This window comes from Nycticebus coucang, chromosome 20 (genome assembly GCF_027406575.1).
Source record: "Nycticebus coucang isolate mNycCou1 chromosome 20, mNycCou1.pri, whole genome shotgun sequence".
Classification (NCBI taxonomy): Eukaryota; Metazoa; Chordata; class Mammalia; order Primates; family Lorisidae; genus Nycticebus; species Nycticebus coucang.
In genome coordinates, this window is record NC_069799.1 from 22319655 (window position 1) to 22325526 (window position 5872).

Sequence of the window (5872 nt, forward strand, 5' to 3'; positions counted from 1 at the left end):
CTTTTTCTGTAAAGCAGGTCTGTTGAAAATGGGGCTGGTCTGTTGGGCATTGTACAGAGGGGCACTAAGAATCTGTATCTTTTATATATATATATATATATATATATTAGAGACAGAGTCTCACTTTGCTAGTAAAGTGTTGTGGCATCACAGTTCACAGCAACCTCAAACTCTAGGGCTCAAGAGACTCTCTTGCCTCAGCCTCCCAAGTAGCTGAGACTATAGGCACCTGCCACAACCCCAGGCTATTTTTAGAGACGGAGTATCGCTCTGGCTCAGGGTGGTTTCAGGCAACCTGTAAGCTCAGGGAATCCACCTGCCTCATCCTCCCATAGTGCTAGGATTACAGGTATGAGCATCCCTGCCTGGCCTAGGACCTGTGATCTTTAGCTTTCAAACCTATGTTAAAGCTCAAGTGAAAATTTCCCACTCTTACACATTCAGATTTAGCATGTACATGGCTTTGTTGGATTTCTTTTTATTTTGTAGAGACAGAAGTTCTTTTTATGGCCCTCGGTAGAGTGCCATGGCATCACACACCTCACAGCAACCTCCAACTCCTGGGCTTAAGCGATTCTCTTGCCTCAGCCTCCCGAGTTGCTGGGACTACAGGTGCCTGCCACAACACCCGGCTATATATTTGTTCGGCCGGGGCTGGGTTTGAACCCGCCACCCTCGGTATATGGGGCCGGCACCTTACCGACTGAGCCACAGGTGTCTCCCTGGATTTCTTTTGTATAAGCATGTGTGATGAAGACATTTTTCCCTTTTACCACTCATCATAATCAAAATAAAAAAATAAATAAAAAAAATAAACTTTCAGATAGTGATTACAGTGGAGACCTAAAAACAGATAAGGGGAGATATTTTATAGGCCATAAAAGCCACTGGTACATGGAGATAAATGCAGTGAACTCATTCTTGTCTGATTCCTGGCTCAAGTCTTTCTTAGAAGTATTTAAGACATTGCTCAGATTTTAAGATGCAGTAGTAAACAGACTACCTACTGATACAGGTATTTACATTGCACATGAAGGAAAATACAGTGTTAAAAACTATACACATAGATGTTATAATTTTCAAATGCTTGGAAATGACCAATATTTAATTATATTGAATATGCACATATATATTAAAATAAAGGTGGAGGGAAAAATGTCAAAACCAAATAAAATGTCCTTACCCATCTAGAAAGTGAGAGATAATTAGATGAAATGATACGTCTTTCAATTGATTAGAATCAATGCTATCCACAGTAACTTCTGATTCTAGAGGCAATAAAAAGTCCAGCTGGAGGGGAAACTTCCCCTCTGTCTCACTTCAGTCATCTTGGAGTTCCACTGTGTTCTGAAGAACTTATTAAGCATCCATAATCTCAGCTGGTAAATCCAAGTGGATCATTATCATCATTCTTACACCTTTGGATTTTCATTCTGTGGTTTAATTTAAAATGAGTTGTGGATAAGACTATTACATCATGGTGCTCGCTTCGGCAGCACATATACTAAAATTGGAACGATACAGAGAAGATTAGCATGGCCCCTGCGCAAGGATGACACGCAAATTCGTGAAGTGTTCCGTATTTTTCCTTTACCCTTTAAAGCTGGTGGAAAATTAAAAAAAAAAAAGACTATTACATCATGGGTTTTCGGTCACCTAATGGGCCTATTGCCTGTATCTTGTCCTAAAAAGGAAAAATAATTGAAATACAACCTGTCCTAAAATTCCCTTGGAACCTTCCAATGATAGATGCAGTGGCAGACTTCTTCTTCTTCCTACTTTCAACTCACAGGAAATGCGAAAGAATTCTCAGGAAAAGATATATAGGTGCCCACTCAAGTGTTTGGGGGACCCTGTCCATGACAGGTGGGTCAAATAACATAAAAAAACAATACGCAACCAAAGAAGTCCTGGGACTGACTGAAGAAACAAAGCAAACGTGAGATATCTGAAGGGTTGAAGCCATCACTGGACATTAAAATTTCAGTGTCTCCCATTCATTCTGTTTCTACAGCCTTCTCCAACCACAGATGAAGGAAGTAAATGAAAATATTCACAGAGCATAGTATACATCACAGTTCCTCACTCAGGAGTTCATGCTATACCCGGAGGATCACTTGGGCAGGTTCATAGGGGTGTACTGAAGCAGTATATGGCTGATAGAATGACAATGAAGCCTAAGTGAAAGTGTATCTTGACTTTACATCAGAAACTATGAACTGCTACTGGATAGGAAAGTGGATATCACATGAGGGTTGGAGAAGTCTTGCAAAGGTTTGCAGGAACTTCAATGCCTTCTTCACTCCAAAATATAAGGCATGAGTGTCCAATGGCTTCCAAGCACCCAAGTGAAACAGGAAGTTAAGACAATTCTCGCAGTTAACATAAATTTTTCTTCATTCAGGAAGAGCTACAGAGAAAAAAATGTACTGTAGAAGATTCCCAGAAATCAAGTGATGCATCAGCGAACAGAAGGAAAATGAACTCTGCGGGTATTTATACCCCTGGTTCCCTACTCGTTTAATCTTCATGGGTTCCCTGGTGTGTTTTATTTCTGTGAATTTCTTTGCCAGGGATTATCTTAAAAACACAGGAAGGACAAATTGATTTCTCACATAGACGTACATTTCTTCCTCCTCCTCCTTCTTTTTCTTCTTCACTATTATTTATATATTCACCAAAAACATGCCTGTGTGTGCACTTTGGTTCAAATGTTTTCTTTCTTTCCTTCCTTCTTTCCTTCCTTCTTTCTTTCACAGAGTCTCACTTTGTCACCCTTGGTAGAGTGCTATGACAGCATAGTTCACAGCAACCTCAAACTCTAGGGCTCAAGTGATTATCTTCTCTCATACTCCCAAGTAGCTGGGACTACAAGCACCTGACACAATGCCTGGCTATTTTTAGAGACAGGATCTCACTCTGGTTCAGGCCTGCCTAAAACTCCTGAGCTTAGGCAATTGACCCTCTTAGCCTCCCAGAGTGCTGTGATTACAGGCATGAACCGCAATGGCCAGCCTTGTTCATGTTTTCTTATTACATGCCTTTTAGTATGTAGAATCATAGATACAAGAATGTACAAATTTTACATCTTGATAGACCGTCCATAATTGTTCTTCAATACTTTGTTAGCCATTTATACTGTGTATAAGTATGTACAAACTGATCATATAAAGAGACAAGATTAGGCAGCATTCAATTTTTCAATCTGATCATCTCACAAAATGCATCTCTTTTTTTTTTTTTTGAGACAGAGTGTCACTTTGTTGCCCTCAATAGAGTACCATGGCATCACAGCTCACAGCAACCTGAAACTCTTGGCCTTAAGCGATTCTCTTTCCTCAGCCTCCCAAGTAGCTGGGACTACAGGCAACCACCACAATGCCCTGTTATTTTTTTTGTTCCAGTAGTCATTATTGTTCAAACCTGCCGGCCTCAGTGCATGTGGCTGGTGCTGTAGCCACTGTGCTATGGGCGCTGAGCCACAAAATGCATCTATCCTATAATTTACTTCATCTAAACACCATTGAAGTTGGATGCCTCTTTGTGTGAGAAATGACTATTCAATGTTTATTTGCTATGAAATTGTTTTGTAGGTCCTGCTATTTTTTAAAAAATTATTCTGTTTTTACTATTCATTGTCAGGAATTCCTAAAAATATGGGAGGGGCCTGTGGCTCAGTGGGTAGGATGCTGGCCCCACATACCGAGTGTGGCAGATTTAAACCTGTCTCTGCCCAAACTGCAACGAAAAAATAGCTGGGTGTTGTGGCAGGTGCCTGTAGTCCCAGCTGAGGCAAGAGAATCGCCTAAGCCCAGGAGTTGGAGATTGCTGTGAGCTGTGACATCACAGCACTCTACTGAGGGCGATAAAGTGAGACTCTGTCTCAAAAAAAAAAAAAAATTTACAAAAATATATTTAAAGAAAGTTAAATATTTAGGAGGAAGTTATTATGTGGATTTTCTTTTTGCATTTTCAAACTACATTGAGATTTGAATGCTTTTCTCAAAATAGAACTACTTTCCGTATTTTTTTCATCCTGTTATCAAATTATGATACACTATGCGAAGTAGAAATTTAACTATCCATAAAGCATAGTTACGTTTTGCCATATTAAATGTTATTTGCATTGTTTGTTCTTTCTGGACATGAAGAAAACAAGGCCTCAATGCTGGAATTCTTACTTTATTCATTACAAAATATTCATGAAATACTCATATCTACTATGCTGTAGGGCAGCGGTTCTCAACCTTCCTAAAGCCGCTGTTGTAGGAAATAGAAGCCTCTACTTTCGGAATGAGTGATGGCCTGCCTTTTTTCTATCGTTGTACCATGGCTCCTGTGTAATACTGAACTAATTATTTTGGAATGTGACTATGATGAAATTACTTCAATCAAAGAATATAAGTTTCAGGGCTAAATTCCAGGATTACTTCATAACTGTTGAAAATGTTTGGTAGCATAACTCTTTGTGAGAGCCAGAAGAGGACAGGCTGGACCTCTTAGTTATTTGATGGTATGTCTTCCTAAATGTTATAATCAATACAGAATATTTTGGTTGTTGGAATAATTAATTTTAATGTGATTAATAATTGACATTGTATATATGGAAGATACATGCACTTTTTTTTTTTTACATTTTTATTATGGAGTAGTTGACACAGAATCAACTTGTACATTTTTTTTTTTTTTTTTTTTTGGCCAGGGCTGGGTTTGAACCCACCACCTCCGGCATATGGGACCGGTGCCCTATTCCTTGAGCCACAGCCACCGCCCCCATTTTTTTTTTTATTTTGAGACAGAGTCTCACTATGTCACCCACTAGAGAGCCCTTGCATCACACCTCACAGCAACTTCAAACTCTTAGGCTTAAACAATTCTCTTGGCTAAGCCTTCTAAATAGCTAAGACGTTCATCGCAACACCAGGCTATTTTTTTGAGACAGAGCCTTAAGCCGTGGCCCTGTGTAGAGTGCCTTCGCATCACAGCTCACAGCAACCTCCAACACCTGCGATTAAGTGATTCTCTTGGACCCACCTCCCAAGCAGCTGGGACTACAGGAACCTGCCACAATGCCCGGCTAGTTTTTGGTTGCAGCCTTCCTTGTTGTTTGGTGTGCCCAGGCTGGATTTGTACTTTCTATCTCAGGTGTATGTGGCTGGTGCCTTAGCTGCTTGAGCCACAGGCGCTGAACCAACACCAGGCTATTTTTTTGGTTGCAGCTGTCATTGTTGTTTAGCAGGGCTGGGCCAGGTTTGAACCCGCCAGCTCTGGTGTATGTGACCAGGGCCCTACCTGCAGAGTCACAGATGCCTGGCCAGAAACAAAGTATTTTAATAAAAATGTGTAACATTCTTCTCATCATCCCTTTCCATTCAAAATGTTTTCCTGCGGCTCAGTTCCAGACACATGCCCTGAGGCTGATGAGTTTGAGCTCAGCGAGGGCCAGATAAAGCACAATAACAACTGCAACAAGAAAATAGCTGAGCATTGTGATAGGCACCTGCAGTCACAGCTACTTGGGAGGCTGAGGCAAGATAATTGCTTGAGCCCAAGAGTTTGAGGTTGCTGTGAGCTGTGATGCCACTGAAACTCTACTGAGGGTGATATAGTGAAACTCAGTCTCAAAAAAAAAAAAAGTTTTCTTACACATTTTAATAGTAAATTTTCAGGTTTGTCACCAGATCTGGGTGTGATAACTGTAGGTAAATGTGTACCAGACAGCTTGGCATTACAATTAGGACAAGAGCACACTAAATGCCTAAGTGTGAACAGTATTGTTACCAAAAATATTTGTGCAAGAATGTCTCTGTACGTGATACTGAGAAATGTCATTCTTACTTTAATGAAACCATTTTATTTTCCTAACAGTCTG

At 40.3% G+C, this 5872-nt stretch overlaps 1 non-coding gene across 1 annotated transcript; it reads left to right on the top strand.

Moving 5' to 3' along the window:
• Positions 1–1480: 1480 nt before the first annotated feature.
• On the top strand, positions 1481–1587 carry LOC128573273 (U6 spliceosomal RNA). Its single transcript, XR_008376416.1, has one exon. It is a non-coding gene; the product is annotated as a U6 spliceosomal RNA (small nuclear RNA).
• The last annotated feature ends 4285 nt before the right edge of the window (positions 1588–5872 follow it).